Source organism: Cydia strobilella, chromosome 21, assembly GCF_947568885.1.
Source record: "Cydia strobilella chromosome 21, ilCydStro3.1, whole genome shotgun sequence".
NCBI classification, from domain to species: domain Eukaryota; kingdom Metazoa; phylum Arthropoda; class Insecta; order Lepidoptera; family Tortricidae; genus Cydia; species Cydia strobilella.
Window position 1 is genome coordinate 4,570,943 of NC_086061.1, and position 19,674 is coordinate 4,590,616.

Below are 19,674 nucleotides of genomic sequence, written 5' to 3' on the forward strand. Positions count from 1 at the left end.
TATCTGTATTCTGTACTAATGTCAAGGGAAAGGAAACCTGAGCGAGCTGGTGACTCACTGTTTTACGTCAAAGGGACTTCTGTATTTTAAATAAGCACTGCGAGAAATATTGTTATAAATAAATGTGGTATTGAGATACCTAACCAATTTTTTATTTTATTAATTTTTAGATCGTATAGATATGATTGGATATTGGATAATTATCAATATTATTATATATATAATATAACATTTTGATATACTTTTGATGTGTTGTAAGTAGAATGTAGAGTATGTAGAGGTTACATAGTCTATATGTCAAAAGCTCCTAAACACGTAAAGAGATAAGATGAGCTTGAATATTCTTGGATGAATAATTATTAATTATCTTAATAATCTTGCAATTTTAAGTAATATTAAGTTTGCAGACGAACAACATAAATGTTTATAAACCGTTACTGCCTCCATTTTACAACCACAAACGGTGGCCATAATCAACGGCCGCAAGACAATTTTCTTAAATTAAACCCAATAAAAAACCTAAAAATAGCGCCTACAGCTGGTATGTGGACCAATAAACACCATATACGCAGGTGGCATTTCGTTTACTTTTTTATTCATATTTATTCAGGTAATAGTTTTGTAAATCGTCCTTGACTTGCGAAACTTACGCCCCCGTGGCATCTACTCGTTAACCGATTAAGCCTCCCTTTCATTCTAACTAAAGCTCTGTAAGTGTGAACGGGATGAGAGATTAAAGTTGTAATGAGGTGTGTTGACTGTTGATGTTGTCTCCAGCCAGTCTCAGGCGGCAGCGCGCGCGCCGCGGTCGCTACGACGCGCTATTTCGAAATTCAAATTAACGAATTGACGCGTTCGAACAACGAATTTTCAACGAAGTTTATCGATGTGTGTGATTGTGTTTTGTTTGAAGGTTCAGTGTTTTTTTTTTTTTGTGGTCCCAATTTTTGGCCACATGCCTTACCATATAAGTCGAGTTGTTTTATGTCTTCGGCCGATGATGATTTATTATTATGTCTAATCGCTTGTTTTGTGTTAAACTTAACGTTATCCTTGTAATCATAAAAGTTGACGCTTAAACGGTTATTTAGCCTTCTATAAACTAGTCATGTTACGCTTACCACGTCCATAATGCATTTTATAACTTGGAAGTATGTCGTATATGTAATACCAAATGTGTGTTTTTAATTTTCTCACCTGTTGAATAATCAGTCTCGTGTATTTTTATAGATACTTAATCTACATAACCAATGGATATGATATACATAGAATGTAAAGGAAGGAGGAAGGAGCAATAACAATTTACAAACAAATGACCGATATAATGATGATATATGCTTTGAATTTATGTTGACTTGCTGTGTGATTGTGTTTTGTTAGAAGGGCAAGAGACACTTTAGACTACCAAGGGACTGTACAAATAGTCTCAAATAAGTTAATACAAAATTTAAAAACTTAGTTGATTATGAATGTTCTTAGCCTAGCTAAAGCGCAAGTCAAACTCACTTCTAAAACGAGTTTAATGAAAAATGTCACGTTAATATCGGTTTTACCTTATTGGAATAGCTGTACCAAAGAAATAAGTATTATCATATCAACATACATATATGTATTTGAATAAGCTGTATCAAAGATTGAACCGACTTCTCAAAACAGCGTTTCCACTGTCTTCTTCAGCAGTTCCACTTCACCAAATGATGCTTTCCGAGAGCAAGTAGAAAGGTAGAAGGTAATATAATATTTGAAAAGTTCCCTCTATTCATCCAGTACAAACAGCAACTCTTAACTGTCCATTGGTGGACCTTATGTCTTTTACAATAAGGTTTACGAACTGTCAGTTAACAGTGTGGGCGATGGTACCTAATCATCAGATCTCGACATGATGACAATGGGACCAACTGAGAAACCTATCAAAATCAGGCGATAACCCATAACTTTCAATTTCAATCCAAACTCAAACAACAAAGACCGGCCGCCATGACTCAACGCCATTCGTTTAGAAAAACGAAAGTAAGCTGCGCAGACGCCGAAATAGACACGTTGTCTATGGCGCTGTCACTCCAGTAAACATTGTAAACGCTTACCGAGGCTGGCGTGTCGAAATCGCCGACGAACTTGTAAAAAAGCACAATAAAATTGAAATAAAGAAAATGTCACTGCTTCAGGTAAAACTCGAACTTGCGTCCGTTGGCTTAACGTCGTAGGCACAGGAGCGCCGCGACAGTCTCTCTCTTATTAATACAATTAGAAAAAGACAGGTATTTTATTTCGCGGGCAAGATACTGTCGCGCCACTTCTGTGCTATGTCCACTTAGATAAAGAGACAAACATCTTCAGTAAATATTAGGTCAAGTCCTATAGACTATACAGAGTTGATCATGTGCACTGTTTTCGATGTTCATGGTGTTCATGCGAGTCGTCGTTTGTCCCGAATCATCATCGTTGATACATATTTAAAGTATCATTACCTAGATTATAGTATGCTACCGTTTCCGGTTATCCGGTAAAAGTAGGTGAAAGATTTTGACAAATGACCGAAATGATCATGAAAACAATATCCATGAAAGGCGATTCATCGCTTCAATATTCCCCGGTTGTTTTATTTATTTATTTAACAAATTACACAGTATGACAGTTAAAAGTGTTATAACCAATTCACTGAAGAAATCACGTAATTATGTAATCAATAATATAACAAAGACATTTAAAATACAACACTTATATATAACAGACGACTCTCGCTTATCCGTCGTCTCGCAGAACTTCATACACTCGCTACAGAAAACAGACCAACGACTTGCAAAAACCTCACATTCCGGTGCTGATGCGAGGAGCGCGTTAACCTCTCGAACGCCGGAACGTGGATCCTCGCGGTAAGTATTGAATACTAATTAATTAATAATTAGAGTTCAATACCTACTAACGTGGATCCGTGTTCGCCGCATTCGAGAGGTAAGCAGTTGAAGAACGCGGACCAGAGGAGACTTACTATAGGACACAGTGCGTGTTCTTGGTACAGCCATTAGCTGACGCATTCGTGGTCGCAAGTTAATGGCATATCGATGTGGATTCAAGTTCACAAATTATACTAGTTAGACAAGATCGCGAGTATCCCATGCTCGCGCATCCATTGAAACATGGGTAGTGTGGACGAAGCTTTATTTAGACCGTTGACGGCTTCTGTGGGAAGAAAGCAGTTAAATTTAACTGCCACTGGTTTGACCGAAATAGACGTCTTTTACCGATAAACCGATGTTTAAGGAAAGTACGTATTTTGTATGACACGAATATGCTTGGTTAATTTTGGAAATAAGGTTTTTTGAATCCGTGCAGGAACATAAGGTTAACTGAGAAAGGCGGTAATTTAGCTCTCTTTGTCAACTTTTATTACTTCTCTTCTACGTTTAGCAAGGCGTCTTAGTGTTGCTAGATATTAAAGATAAATTGACCATTAAAAATATTATTTGTTTTGAATTGCGTAGGTATACAAGTTACTTTAGCAACGTGTATGTATTTGCTTACATTATCGTTTTTTTTTACTACGCAATATCTAGTAACTTTCCTAATTTGTTAAATAATGCAACTAATGCATTTCATCTCTATCGAAAAATCTGTTGAAATAAGAATTGTAACCATGTTTATTACAATGATCACAGAGTCACAACGTATAACATAACAACATATAGATATAGGTATCTTGAAAGCAAATACTTTATTGTTGTCATATTTACTTATTGTTGACATGCCGCGACCCACTAAATACTCGTATTGTTCGCGAACCGTGTCAAAACTTCAGGTGACTGACTCTATTGAAATGACGTCATTGTGAATAAGTGCTTCTAATAATTATGATGCACCATTTTGTGGACAGTGGGTGTAATGGGGAATGCCATTAAAAGTATTAAGCTCACGTGTGTTGACAAAGTTAGATGGGAAAGCCCCCAACAAGAGGGGCTGATGATTTCGTCTGTTATGGAAGCAATGTTTGTATGCAACTTTTGTGCATATTAAATTTAATTCGAGAATTCACACAAAAAAAACACGTTGAAGGGTTAATCCTACATAAAAATAATGAATATGGGTCAAAAAAAAAATTGGCGAATTCACTATTGGACCTCAAAATGGTACTAAGAGGTACGGAAAAAATGATAAAGAAGCAACTCTTAAGAAATAAGACCAGAACTATGAGAATGAGATGAGAAAACACCAAGATGAAATGAAAAGAAATAAATAAGTTTGATTTTGCATTCCACATACAGTACCGGCCAATAGTATATCACCTTTGAGTGTTTTTGTATGAGCTTGTATAGAGTAAACAATATAGGTTAGTTTGTAGATTGCATATTTTACTAGTCATGTTATACAAATATATGATGAATATTGCAATAAAATACTGTGAATTACAATAGGATACTGAGCATATTACTAAAAAACCTCTAGTAAAAAAATTTAGTTAACAATAAAACCTTTATGAATAATTTTTAAGAAAAAAAAACCGACTTCAATGGGGGATGCCGTTGAAAGGTTACTTATTGTTGATGGTGCACTCCAGACAATGAAATGAAAAAGACAGCATCTTTTGCCTAACTAAAATGAGGTAAAACCACCCACGTTTCTAGTAGCATTTCGTTTCTATGAGGGTCATAGTTCTAACCTAAACTAACCCAATGTTCTGATAGCATTTCGTTTCTGTAAGGGTCACAGTTTTAACCTAACCTAACCCACTTTTCTGATAGCAGTTCGGTTCTGTGAGGATCGCAGTTCAAAAAAAAGTCCAGGTCCAAGTTTGGGGTTGGGTCCATAACGAAGAGAATAAATCGCCAAACGTGAACTATGTGTCGTTGAAGAGTTCCATTCTGATCATCATCAGCAGTTCCACTTCATCAAATGTCACTTTTTTATGTAAAAGCTGGATTTGTTGATGAAAATACAAAAATCACTATATGTATGCCTTTCTCATTTGAGGAGTTCCCTCGATTCCTCATGGATCCCATCATCAGAACTCGAGCTTGACAAAAATGTGTCTTGAAAACCTAACTTGCTTACCAATCATAACGAAGAGGACAAATCGCCAAACGTGAACTATGCGTCATTGAAGAGTTCCGTTCTGATCATCATCAGCAGTTCCACTTCATCAAATGTCACTTTTTTATATGTAAATGCTTGATTTGTAGATGAAAATACTAAAATCACTATATGTATGCCTTTAACATTTGAGGAGTTCCCTCGATTCCTCATGGATCCCATCATCAGAACTGCGTTTTGACCAAAACGGGACCAATCTGTATGTATATACTTACAATCAAACATAAAAAAAAAAAAAACATACAACCGAATTGATAACCTCCTCCTTTTGAAATCTTGAAGTCGGTTAAAAAACCATTACATGAGACCAATTTTTCTCATCGCCCGTACAAAGGAATACTACTAGACTACCTGAAGCAGTGAGGTGGAAGTCACTCACAAATATAAAAAAAAGTTATGCCGTAAAAACATGGTGATATATTATTGGCCGGTACTGTATGTAGTTATGAACATAGTCCTGTATCAAATTAGACAAGTCACTTACTGTCTATTGTAACATTATACATCTCCGATAGTATTTCTTCAGCAATGCAAATACAGCAGGTTGCGAAATGCCTGCTCGAGCATTCTCGCGTTCGGTCACTGTCATCATAAACTATGCTTCGAGCCTATATATTTATTCATCCATAACAGACCACACAAGAAGATAAAATAAAGCAGATTTATAAAGATAAAATATTTGGCGAGGTAAAAAATTCTAGCAATTGAGTTCAAAAATTCTGAAGTCTAGAAATTCTTCTCGTCGGGGTGTTAAACCCAAATGGCCAGAAACATGGGAACTACTTATAAGAAAGAATTACGTTCTTAAGAATCACGAAGCTTTGGTGTATGAATGTAAGAAAAACTGCATTCAAACATTTTTCAACGCACATACATACAGTCGAAAATCGAACGTGTAAAACACTCGGAACTCGTTTTATTGCAGATATGCATAGTCCCAACTATAAGAAACATGTTGTTATCGAACTCCGTATCACCGAACACTGAAAACTGCGAAATAAACAGATGCACCAACGCAGCTGTAGGAATAATACAAAACATCCAAATTCTTCTGCTTTTGAAAATAATTAAGTCTTTCCGCCATCATCATATATTCGATCGTGTTACAAACAAACAAACATCCAATCGTCCTTAGCCAATAGAGAAGCAGTATAAAGATGAGCGCGCTCATTTCCACGCGAATTTATGTGCGTACGCATGCCTGCGTGTTATTAAACACTCAGGGTTTATTCTTAACGCTTACGTGAGCACGGATTCCGATTCTCAAGCGATCCAATAAATGACATAAATTTATGAGAAGCAACAGTAAAAGGTGATTATTTTCTTACTGGAGGAGAGTTTTCTCCGAGAAAAAGTACCGTTATCACACGGGATCTGCATCATGTACTTACGTTTCTTGCGCGAGTAAACAGTCGATCGTTACTCGCTTTATCATATTTCATTACAGCCAAAACCTATCAAGTAAGGTCATAAGGCATGACATAAAGAATATCGTCGCTTGTACCCACTGTGGGGGTTATGCATTATAGAGGGAGCAACAGCAACCCTTACTTTTGATGTCGACGAAACGTTGCAACAACAATTTCGGGCTGTCAATGTGGAGAAGACCGTCTATCAGGTAAGATCGTCTACAAACTCTTTTGTCGCTTCTAATTCTTGCGTTTGTACACATACTCCACTCACAGAATGTCGGTAGAGCACAAGATATGAAGCTCTTCCTTTCTGACTTTCAGGCCAATTCGAACAATAAGATACGTTTAATACGTTTTGTTCAAACAAAAACGTCGTTTTTGACACTGACATATCTAATCCATATCGTTTCTAGAACTAGTATATGACGTATCTTATTGTTCGAATTGGCCTGTTTGTCTGAACAAGTATGTACATATACAAATTTTATATTATACCGGTCTTCTCCACGTTGACCTCAAATTGACTTCCATAACAATATTAACAAGTTGGCCTCTCAATGAACTTACTTATACTGGTTGGACTGTGCCATCGACTCGCCTGTATTCGAATATTGGAGCACCCGGCTCAGACGGCTGACTCACGCCGGTTAAACTTGGTCGCAGCCGCAGGTTGGGCCTAGTGTCAGGTTACTTTAAGCTGGAAAACTGACCTAAGTTTACCGTTTAACTAAAGGTAAAACGTCTTAGTAATCTTTAAACACTTGATAGTTAATTACATGTTTCAATTAAACTCATTTGTTTGTTTGGGAAAAGAATTATGATTTAACCTTTTACTGTTAGCGCATGCAGAGGTTTTATACAACCCAAAATTTTCTTATCAATTATTTTACTGTTCATATTATCCTACTGTTTAGTCTTCAAAATAATTAAAAAGGGCTCATTTTCTTTGCTTTAAAATACAAATACATCGAAATTCCCTATTTTCATCTGTGTTAACTTTTCGAGTATAGCTATGTTTTCGCACTCTTCTATATTAGGCAGTTGCCATGAATATGGGACTACTGTCTTACCCACATTTCTCTACCAAACTGTTTTTAAATCTAATTCTGATTCTAATTCTAAGAAATGGTTGTCATGTGGAAACGTTGAACAAATTTATTGTGCTATTTCTATGGTGCCTTTTTAACGTCTTGATCAGACATTGCTTGCTGGGGCCGTTCCTTGCAATTTAGGATTGCACTCACGCCATAAAACAACTTCCATCGCCATTTAAGCCAACGATTTTATCACCTTTATAGAGCAACTCTTACGCACCAGGAACTTGATATACACGCAACATTAATTAAAATGCTTTACCAGCTATAAATTAACATGTAAACAGGATAATTTGTCATAATCCTTGGACGGTGAAAGGTATAATTAAGAGATTAAAAGGACGAGACGATTTAATTAATGTATTAACTACTGACAGTGCGATTGCCAGTTCGGGTGTGAAACTGTATGGTGGGTGCCGGAAAAGGTAATGGCAGTTCGTTGAGAAGGTGATATACCGATAAATTTTAAGGTAGCAAACAACTATGGAACAAACCAAATAATTGTATTATAAATAATTCGTCTTTTTTAGGGTTCCGTACCTCAAAAGGAAAAAACGGAATCCTTATAGGATCACTCGTGCGTGTGTCTGTCTGTCCGTCTGTCACAGCCTATTTTCTCCAAAACTACTAGACCAATTAAGTTGAAATTTGGTATACATATGTAAGTTTGTGACCCAAAGACGGACATGTAACATAAACATATTAATTTTAAACACGGGGGCCACTTTTGGGGGAAAATTATGAGAAATGAGAAAATTAAAAAATAAAGTTTGTCAAACTATATCGTGTTACATATCAAATGAAAGAGCTCATTATGAGAATCTCAAATATATTTTTTTATAATTTTAGAATAAACAGTTAAAAGTTTCGAGAAAATAGGCAAAAAATTACCATCCCCCCCCCTTTATCTCCGAAACTATTAGGTCAAAAATTTTGAAAAAAATACACAAAATAGATCTTTACCTATTGATCACAGGAAAACCTATTAGAAATGTGCAGTCAAGCGTGAGTCGGACTTAATTACTTGGTTTTTGATCCGACCCCTACGGGCTTTTTAAAAATATTTCACTCAAGTTTCACATAAAAAATACATTGTTTAAATTGTGTAATGTACGGAACCCTTGGAACGCGAGTCCGACTCGCACTTGGCCGGTTTTTTTTAAAGTAACACTTCGGCTGGCCTAACTAGAGGTCATGGCGTTAGCCGCGAACCGCCAAAGCTGAAGACTCGCCGGTTCCAATCAGGTCTCGGGCAATGGACTGCTTGCTCATGTTTTAATCAAGATATGACATCTATTTGTTTATAGTTTACCAAAATACAACTGACGGCTTATGAAAAACTGAGATATATTGAGTTCAACCAATCTTAAAAAGCACGCCACTCCGCCAATGATACAAACTCACACCCAAATGTATCGATTAGAGGTGGTCAGGGTTTGCAACCTGATATAACTAGAATTTTATTTTGAATGTCGGTAACTGATGTTTAACGTAGTTATGCTCAACTACCAGATACGGGGAAGTGGCTCAAATTTTACTTGCAAGATAGCAAGATGACAAAAACTGACAGACATAACGAGAATATGTGAAACTAAATAAAAGCGTGTAAAAAGCTATGCATGTTAATCTTGCCAGGTGTCTGTTACCGTTGTTGCTCTTTTTACCTACTTAATTTAATTTATGTCGACTATCACAGGTCATTTCGCATTGAATTTTATCCAACAAACACATGATTTTCCCACGTTACCTTTCAACTATTTCAAAGTAATTAACAAAGTGGCGCGTTACTTAAGGGCGTGTACATTGTAATTGTAACCTCTATTCTATGTAAAGACCTAACCGACGCGATATACTTGCAAATACATTCACAATCTTACATCGTTACTATAAGTTCCAAAATGTATTGACGTAAGTTTGCAAACAGTATCATCCATTGAGTTAATAGTGTGTGTGTCACGCCTTGTGATGGTTGCGGTTCTAATTCTACCAAATCATGTTAATGTTATTGAGGGCGCGTCATAGTTAAAAGATTGCTGTAAAAGTTATGTTAGTTTTCATTCCGATAAGTAAATAATTATTATATGAATGTTTCAAACGTATAGACCGGTATGAGGAATTCTTACTTTACTACATAATTCGATCAAATATTGTCTAACTATGACTATCTACTCTGTTAGTACTAGTACCTACAAATAGGTATATGATTACCTACTTATCCTTTATTCAATTGCATTATTTACTATGTCTTTAATTCTACTGATTCAACTAAAATAATGAGCGTAATCTTATTCGCTTTAATGCGTAATTAAATTTTAACAAAGAGAGCCCGACATTGGAGTTGGAATTCTTCTTTCTTAACACCATTGCTTCAGCTGAGTACTATATACGAGTACAGTAGACCATCTTTAAAACAAGATGCATGCGCGGATTGGGTGAAAGAACTGACGAAACAGACTACCAGAGGCTCCATCAGCATCTTGGACTCAAGGCAACCTTACTAACGAGTCAGTGCACCTGCTGTAAAACGGACGAGGCTCTTTAGAAGCCATTCCTTGTAGACTTGTGAAGTGACGACACTCGCTTCCGTAGGTATAAACTTCTGACATTTAAAGATGCAAAAAAGACCCGAAAAATGTATAGCAGAAGATGATGCTACTGAACAGAATACAAGTCTGAATCTATCTGGTTGATTAGAGACAAGTTGTCGCGTTCAAGATTTGAACAAAGTGAATTTCTAAATGGTCGGAGCATACTTACATACATACAGCATACATACAGTAGACCATCTTTTAAACAAGATGCATGCGCGGATTGGGTGAAAGAACTGACGAAACAGACTACCAGAGGCTCCACCAGCATCTTGGACTCAAGGCAACCTTACTAACGAGTCAGTGCATCTGCTGTAAAACGGACGAGGCTCTAGAAGCCATTCCTTGTAGACTTGTGAAGTCTGACGACACTCTCTTCCGTATTTGTAAACTTCTGATATTTAAACATGCAAAAAAGACCCGCAAAATTTATAGCAGAAGATGATGCTACTGAACAGAACACAAGTCTGAATCTATCTGGTTGATTAGAGACAAGTTGCCGCGTTCAAGATTTGAACAAAGTGAATTTCTAAATGGTCGGAGCATACTGTGTTCCATTGACTCTGTCCAGCGACATTCTTTTTATCAAATAATTAAGCTTGTTTTATAAGACGCGGACATTCCTTTCCGTTGGTCGGACAGCATTTTGAGAATCTCTCAAGATTCCAACCAAAGGTCGGGCTGTTAAGATCCTCTAATTATGCGTGTCTCATAATTTTGCGAAATGTTTTGCCAAAAATTACCTTTGTGAAACCCTCGTTGAGTTTCTTGGAAATTATGCATGAAATATTATTTGATGTTAAACAGTTCTTGTTGCTGTAAGCGAAAAATTAACAGAGGAAATCAAATTAACGCCAAGAAGGTCTAGTGTTCTTTGATGCCTATACCCTTAGCAATCTGATGATACCGCTCGTATCTTATTAAACTTATTAACGATTTCGTTAGAAATTAACGTGATTTAGTTATGATGACCATAAGATGCCTGCATTACGGTAATGATGGTCTTATTTGTCTACGCGACAGTTTGATAATGACAGTGTCCGCCTCTTTCGATAGCATAGTGTTAAAAGTGACGCTTATTTTATCACGTGGATAAACCATTTATAAAACGCCCGCAGAAGCCGTTGACTTATATACAGGGGTTATAAAGCTAATAAACGACGCTTTATCGCCAGCACCGCAACAGGACAATGGCATCGAATTGAAACCAATTAAATACATCCACACGCAACTCCCGTAATGGCGGAAGGCCGAAAATAACGAAGTGATATAAACAAGGCCGTGTTCCTACGACTAACCAATACAAAGCGAGTTAAACACTAGATCAACTACTGTATATCTGAGTTCAACCTAATGCATATTTGGAAAAATGCTCGAATAGGTACTAGTTTTGTTTTTATTTACATAAAAAATGGAAGAATTAAGAGCCACGGACAACATTTTTACTCAAATCGCTACTCCGGTCAGCCGCTCTACGAGCTACCAAAGCTCTACCTACCGGATTGATGCGAATATTTCTATTATTATGCTTGATTTGCGCGGAGAGAGGGTGCCCTAGCGTAAAACTGTAAGATTAGACTTTATTAGATTAGCCGAGAGATGGGTTCAAGCCTTCTTGACGCTAGATTGTCCTAATGATTCTGTTTAGGAAAAAAATGCAACGAGAGGGTCAAAAGTTATGTATAACCTACATTGCGAATAAAAGGGTTATCAGCACGGACGTTTCTAATTATATTAGATTATCACTAACAATGGTGACCTGATCTTCTATATTTTGTATACTCAGCACCGCCAGATTCGAATTCGCGGCTCTGGATAAGCAACCGTTCTGCCGAAAGTTACCCAGGCATACCCCGGTTTGTCTGATCGTTGGACTCGCTAAGCGCTTGGAATAATATGTTGCAGGAATCCCTTGACTCATAATCCTTTGGCAAACAGCCACAGAATAATAAATAAATAATTAGAACACGGATCCCTAGTTTAATTTTATTTATTGTAACGGAACGTTGCCAAGTTCGAAATTGGGATATTGAATTTGTTTTACCGAAAAATGTTTTTTTTCTTTTCAATTTTATTTGCAAATAGGTTTACAGGTTTAAGTCTGATTGATTTTGTTTAAAACTTTGGACTTTTTAATTGTTTGTTTTGTGAATTCAATCTACATCGTATAACCGTAACGAATCGTTCGGCTCTGAAGTAATTGGAAATTAATATTTTGTGCATTTTGCTTTTGCCACAAGTGATTTCTAGCTTTTTTTAAACGTTTGTTTTCGGAAAAATAATCAATTATATTTATTGCTTGATTTAGACATACAATTGAAATAGTACAATTGACAAGCAATCGAAATAAATTCACAATACTTCTGAGGAAGATAAAATTGCTTATTATACATAAGTATGTATGTATGTATGTAAGTGTGTATGTATGTTTGCGATTTCCTGTTATAAGTAATTAATGTTACATTAAAATACTAAGCAATATATAAACAAAATAAATGATACCCTCTTCTTCAGCTCAATTGTTCCAACCTTGCTTTTAAAATAATTTCTAGCATTATTTTTCTTATACTTATTGTTTTTTTTTTCAAAAGTCAATAATTTTAAAACTACTACATTTGCAAAATAACAAAGCCATTTATAATTACAGAATTTTAATTCATGTTTTGTATTGATAAGGAGTTTTAATTGCGAATTAACTAAATAACCCTACCGTTTGACTTACAAAAGCGTTTGTGAATAACAGCTCAGTTCTGGGGCGACTTTGAAAGGGATTAAGTGTCCCTTGTGTCTAATGCATTAGATCCCTTGTTTCCAAGCGTTGACTACAGCGTTGAGCGTTGAGCGTTGTTTATATGAATTTCATGTTATCAATTTTTGTTTTGTACAATAAAGTGATTTACTACTACTACTACTACTACTACTACAAAGGAATGACTAGTTTGCTAAAGTAAAGGGTAGTTTGGTCAAATTTCAGGTTAATATGCCTATTAGGACAATTTGTCTCAGGTCTCAGGTAAACTTTGCTTGTCGGTGGTCTGATAAGGACATCGTCATTTAACAATGTTAAGGTAGAATTCCAATTACAAAACCATTTTTAAGATGAGTCGAAGGAGCCAATTCAACTATACTCTTGCTTAAATATTAAAAGTAAACTGTGCTCGATTGACTAAGTAATTTAGTCGTAATTTTAGACCCACACTTTTCACGTGTCTCGGTTACCAAAAGGGGCAAAAGGGGTCTCTGGAGATACCATGAAATCACGTATCCAATTTAATATTCGTCTGAATTTTAGATTAATTAGAGAGCAAATAGCTTGTTTTAATGTATAACATAAAATTATTTAAAAGTAACATATTATTTATAAGTTAAATTTTCGATTGCAGTGGACAAATTAGTGTTGGCCTAAAAGTTGATTCGCCTACTACCCAATCATCCTGCATTTGCAGGTACCAGCTACAATTTTGTACAAAATAAACTATCAAATTTTAATATTTCAGACGAGAAAGCTGCGAAAGTGTTGAATTTCGCGTCTTTATATTCGTGACGGAAATAGTTGGTCAGAATATAATTTGTTACTATGAAGTTAGTCAGAGAGACTCACTCTGTGGCGTCACAGACCGTCTTTACGACGACTCCTTTGTGTGAGTTGTTAATATTTTTAATATCACTAATAACGTTAAAATAACTTTTGACCTTACCTTGTTTTTCCGAGTAGTCATATTTTCATAGGTAGAGTTACACCAAGATAAGTCTGCTACGATTTTGATAGCTCACGCAGTGAAAGTATACGTCATAATTTCATAGAAGTTTGACGTTTAAAATAACACTTGCACTGCGTGTGCTATCAAAATCGTTGCAGACTTATCTTGGTCTAACTCTAACTGAAGCTACTATTTATTGATTTAATGATTAATGTGTAAAACAATTTAATTTACTTAGGGCCACTTGCACCATTCAATAACCCGGGGATAGCTTGTTAAACCTGGAGTTGACATGGTTCCCAGTACAATTTGACACTAGGTTAACGGTTTAACCGGTTAACCCCGGGTTAATGGGATGGTGCAAGTGGCGCTTAGGCCCCTTCGGCGCGGAAGCCTCTGGGTGAACCAAGGCAGCCGGGGGACGTCGTGGTAAAACGTTTGGCGCCCCCATAAACGGCAGTGCGGAGAATCGCCGCAGGGGATGTTAGTGGGTATTCTCCTCCCCTCCCTCTGATTAACAGAGGGAGCAGGAGGAGCGAGTCCCACATACCACCTCCCCTTATGGGCTTCCGGGGGTGAGATGCGTAAAGGCATTTACCCCTGTGATAAAAAAAAAAAAAATGGCGCTTAGGCAACTATTAGCCTACTGATTTGTTTCCAAAACAAAGGATTTGCACTTCCGCTTTAGGTTATAAATAACATAAATAAGCTAGGTTCCTTCCTAACTAATTTCGTTTTCTTCCTTAAAATTGACGCGCAAAGACCGAGGATCAATCACATATTCTTAGTTTAGCAAAAACCGTAAAAAATACGTAACCTGTAACATAATTAACATAATTAATGGAAAATAATTTCCAAAACACAAGGAAACTAAAACCTCTATGAAGCGACTTGTTGTACCTACAGTCAAGTGTAAAAATATGGGTGCACTCATCATACTCAAAAATATGTCCCATATAGCTCTTATGTCAGCGAATTAAGAACTATTGGACATATGACTTACATGACTTACACTTGACTGTAGCGAGAAAGTTACGAAATACAGTGTTAATTTGATCAAAGTCAATGAAATCTAGGGCTGTATTAGCGATCTTTCATTGATGCTAACATAATGTACTTTTATTGACCTTAACACATTAGGCAGAAGACCAACTTTTTGCCTTGTTACAAAGACGTAAGGTACAAAATTATACGACATAATCTTCGATACTGCACCTGCATTTGATTCACATAAAGATGAAACATTAACGCTATTATGTACATAGTTATGCAATTACTTGTCTCGATGTATGTTGTATTAGTTGGCCCGTAAAAATGAAATTTTTGACAAAAAACATCAATCATAAATAGACAAAACGTTTAATTAGGTAAATTGCTGCAAAAACACACACAATTATGAGCACAAAACGAGTCAAAAAGTTTCTTCACAAAACATACAATCTGTCTGTATTAAATATACTTACTTAATTACATATATATTAAGCATACAAAAAGGTACAAAATGTGTTAAGACAGTAGCTTAACCAATTTACACTCAATTAGTGTAAAAAGTACTGTTAATGTCCCCAAATGAGTACAGCGGGCGCAAATAAGTTAATGACGAGGATTGTAATGTAAAGGTTGAATACCTTTACAATCTCTACGTTGAGGGGCCTCAACGCCCTCAGCATAGGATCAACTTTTTTTGGGATACTGTACCGAATGTATCTAATTATCATGATTATATAATACAACGATCAGTAATTATAATTAATTTTGAAGCTTACCTTAAGGTTACTGACCTTATTAAAAATCATTATGTATTAGCAGTTTTTTAACCTACAAAAACTTTTCTAGTAAGACAAACACCTTAGGTCAGGAAACCGATTCAGATTCAACAGTTTACGGTTTTGAACTGGTTTTGACACGAGCTTAAAGATCACGCTGATTGATGCATGAGAAATAAAGTGACAGTCGTGCGTAAAGATGCGCGCGAATTATAGTTTGAATCTTCTCATATGATTTTTACGTCAAAGACTATCTGTTAAACAAAAGAAACAATGGCTTTTGTTTACCAGATTAGGTTCTTTGGCGTTAAAATCATTTGAGAATATTCAAACTATACTAAGACGATTGTCAAGGTCGTATCAAAACCAGCTGAAAACCATAACAAAATATTAAATTAGAATCGAACTCCTGGAGACCACCCACCCATGTTTTGGCAAAACTAATCAATTTCCCACTTTATTTCTTGCCCAGAAAGTTGGCATTTATCGCCACATTCGCTAAATACCTTTGATGTATTAAACAACACTCAATTAACTGTCGTTGGACCTTATGTGTTGGCAATAAGGTTCACGAATTGGCAGTTAAAAGTTTAGATGATACTGTCAGCATCAATAGTAGCGGATCAAAGTATCTTTTATTCTTTAACAGCTTAACAAAAAGATAATGTCTCTAATCTAAATGTATAACAATTATATATCACAGACTTTATGGCGGGATTCCACCAGTTCCACCAGCATTTTTATACTGAATATGCTTGTGCCGCACAATGGTGGAATCCCGCGTTTAGAACACAGAACTGTAGAGGTTTATGGTTTATTATAGTTTGAATCTTCTCAAATGATTTTTACGTCAAAGACCCCAATCTGTTAAACAAAAGCCATTGATTCTTTTCTGCGAGCGCGTGCCACGCACTGAGACACAATGGCCACGAAAACTATTACATTTTTCCCCACGTGACCGCAGTCATACACGAGGCGGGGACAGATGGGAATGATTTATAGGAGTGCACCCTATTTCCTTCTGTGCCCAGCGGGGACAAATAGGAATACAATACACCAGATCTATCTCTTTGAAAAAGTATTCCAGGGTGGCAGATATTATTGGCGCGTTGTTTTATCCGCTACTTTCGATTCTGACTGTACCTACAATGCGTAAGAGTCCATTTTATGTCTCGATGTTAGATCACACAGATAAAACAAAAGATAAATGCGGTCAAATAATGGCCTTTCTATTCTCAACCTTTACTGATAAGATTTACGATTAAAAATCGAATAGATAACGTTTTTGTTTTACAATTTATTTTTATGCTATGTATGTTACGCATCAGTTAATCGTGACCGATGCCAATGCTCTGTATCGTATTATTTTGCTATAAAGTGAGTCTGGTGTAAAACATCACAATTAAGATGCCTTTAGTGGAGACATAATTGGTGTAGAAAGTCTTAAGTATAGAGTAGCGTACAATGTTACTGCGAAATTTCGTGTCTAATCTTAAATCTCTTAATTCTGTTTTTAAATTCAATTGGGCTCTTATAGCTATCGCGAGTTTTTTTGTCTAGTTATCGAAACTGGTCATACAATTTGTATGCCATACATTTAAGATTCTCATTTTAGTTAGTACAACATGGAATCACACGAGAGTTAATGCTAATATCTAGGTTATTTACATGTAGGTATTATTGAATTCTCAAGCGTGAATGAAAATCTTTGTGAGAAAATCCCGTGTTCTAACATCAAAGCGTTTAGTTTTTCACAAAACTACGTTCGCAAGCTAATCCTACAGATAGCCTATATTCCTAAACTTACGTTAGGTACGTTCCATTTTGCACAATTTCCTTTTTACAATACAATACCTAACACACAACCTTACATTTGTGTTCTACGTTGCATTTGAATATTTACCTTATTTTGCGTGCGCTAAGGTCGGTTTTCAAATTCTCCAATCGTGTAAGAGAAGAGCTTGACAAAGCTAGTGCGTAATCCTAGGAGAGGTGTTTGAACTGTATCGATCGTCTTCTGTTTACATGAGCACGTGTTGCGAGTCTATATCGAAATTTCATCTCGTTTACACGCTTTGTGTTGGAAAAGAAAATACAATTTCCTTCGATTCGATTCGAATTGTAAGTATTTGAGCAGTTCTCTACGTTACGAGTACGCGAGACTTATTTGTGTTTTATTGTTGTCGAAGTTCGATAGAAACTGGCAGTACGTTGACCTTTATGTTCTATCCCCCTTAAACTTTACGGGCCTGATTTAGTTAAATTATGTTTTATCCCTTTCGAAAAACGATTCATAGCTAATTCAGACCAGTAACGCGTTTATGAATAACGCCATATGTGTTTAAAAAATATATTCCGATCACGCTAACAGACTTTTGTACATACACGTCATATCTTAATCTTAGCTCTATTTATTTATGAACACAAACATGTTTGTTATGCGTATGAGCATATAAATCTTCGAGTTGGTATTTGTTTTACAATAAATTGAATAAAACAATCCCATCACAAGGTTCGACCAAGACCAATGGTTCCCAAACTCGCCGCGTATAAGATTCGAAGAAATTAGGGTTATACTCGTATTATGTATAAAGGGAGGTTACTCCAAAAAAGGTTGGAACCCTTTCCTTACATTTGCTGCAAGCTGGAATAATTGGATAATCAAGCACATAAGCATATTCATTCTTTACTTATAGAATATAGGTACATAGTTTAGTATTTAAGTTCATTAAATCTATATGCAGTCTATGGCGACGTCGTATAGAACATTCTATGCTACACAATGGCCGGAAGGCGCGGAGGAGTGAGTGAAGTCTTAAATGGCCTGGTACCGGGCATCCGTGTCCGTGGACAGTGCCCTGATTTTAAATGGATGTAGGTATTTTAGTGAGAAGTGTCTTTGTCTATCTTCTTTTATATTCTGAGCCCTTATAAATACCACAATTTTGGAACATAGCATAACATACTCGTAAACATGACAGACATGTTAGATACGAGCTGATTAGATCCACGGTTTCATTACTTCAGATATTCCACGGCGCTAGAGAGGAGCCATAGACAATATCTGAATTTATCAAGTAACCAGATTAATTGCTCTTACTTATTTATTTACTGCTGTGGCGCGACGATCCGAAGTGGATTTTGGCCTCCGACACCAAAGACCGCCATACTACTCTGTCCAGTCAACGGCGCCGAGTTCGCTGAGGTCTTTCTGCACTTCGTCTCTCCAGTCTCTAAATTTCTGAAATCATTCAGCTCGTGTCTTATATATTTATGTCATATAGGTATGAACAGATAAGTGTTTCCAGAGATCGCCGATATCAGCAAGTCATGGTATTATGTCAAGTGCAAGTCTTGATATAATACCTCGTTGACATCATTCACTTTTATAATATTCCTCGTACATGCTAGTTTGTTCAGGGTACAGCACAGTCACATTTCGAAATCGATAGATTTCATTTCCTGAGGCGCTTAGTGTATCCGCTATGCCTGATATGCCTGATTTTCCATAGACGTTACACAGCTATATATTTTGAAGGATAAGGCCCTGAACGACATTGCTGTGTTTCCATGATATACTTACTCCTGACAATTGCAATGGTTTCTACATAACTGTGCAAAATTTTCCGCATTGATTGACGAGTCCAATGTTCATTTTATTTTTATTAATAATTGTATACGACACTTGGTATCACATAACGTCGCACACTGCATATATTTAATAGTTATTTGTTATACAAGGGTGCAAAGTTGTATTTTACCCGCGAGTGTGGAATTGAAACACGAGCAAGTGAAAGGATTCTATAGTTGAACCACGAGCGAAGCGAGTGGTTCTAAAATAGAATCCTGAGCGTAGCGAGTGTTTCAACACACGAGAAGTAAAATACATTTGCACCCGTGTGTAACACAAAACTTTTCACCTCACTATAGCGAGGAAAGTGCAACATCCACAGTCGTTAGATCATCTTTATCACTGGAATCACTCATTTTTTTACGATATTATAACAAAAACTCTGGAAATTCTGTAT

At 36.3% G+C, this 19,674-nt stretch overlaps 1 protein-coding gene across 1 annotated transcript in view; it reads left to right on the plus strand.

Moving 5' to 3' along the window:
• Window positions 1–426: 426 nt before the first annotated feature.
• The window catches only part of LOC134751036 (focal adhesion kinase 1), a 91,427-nt gene continuing 72,179 nt past the window's right edge, over window positions 427–19,674 (plus strand). The window contains exon 1 of the mRNA XM_063686370.1: window positions 427–913. The gene's annotated coding sequence lies outside the window, so the exon portion shown is untranslated. The remainder of the gene's footprint in view (window positions 914–19,674) is intronic.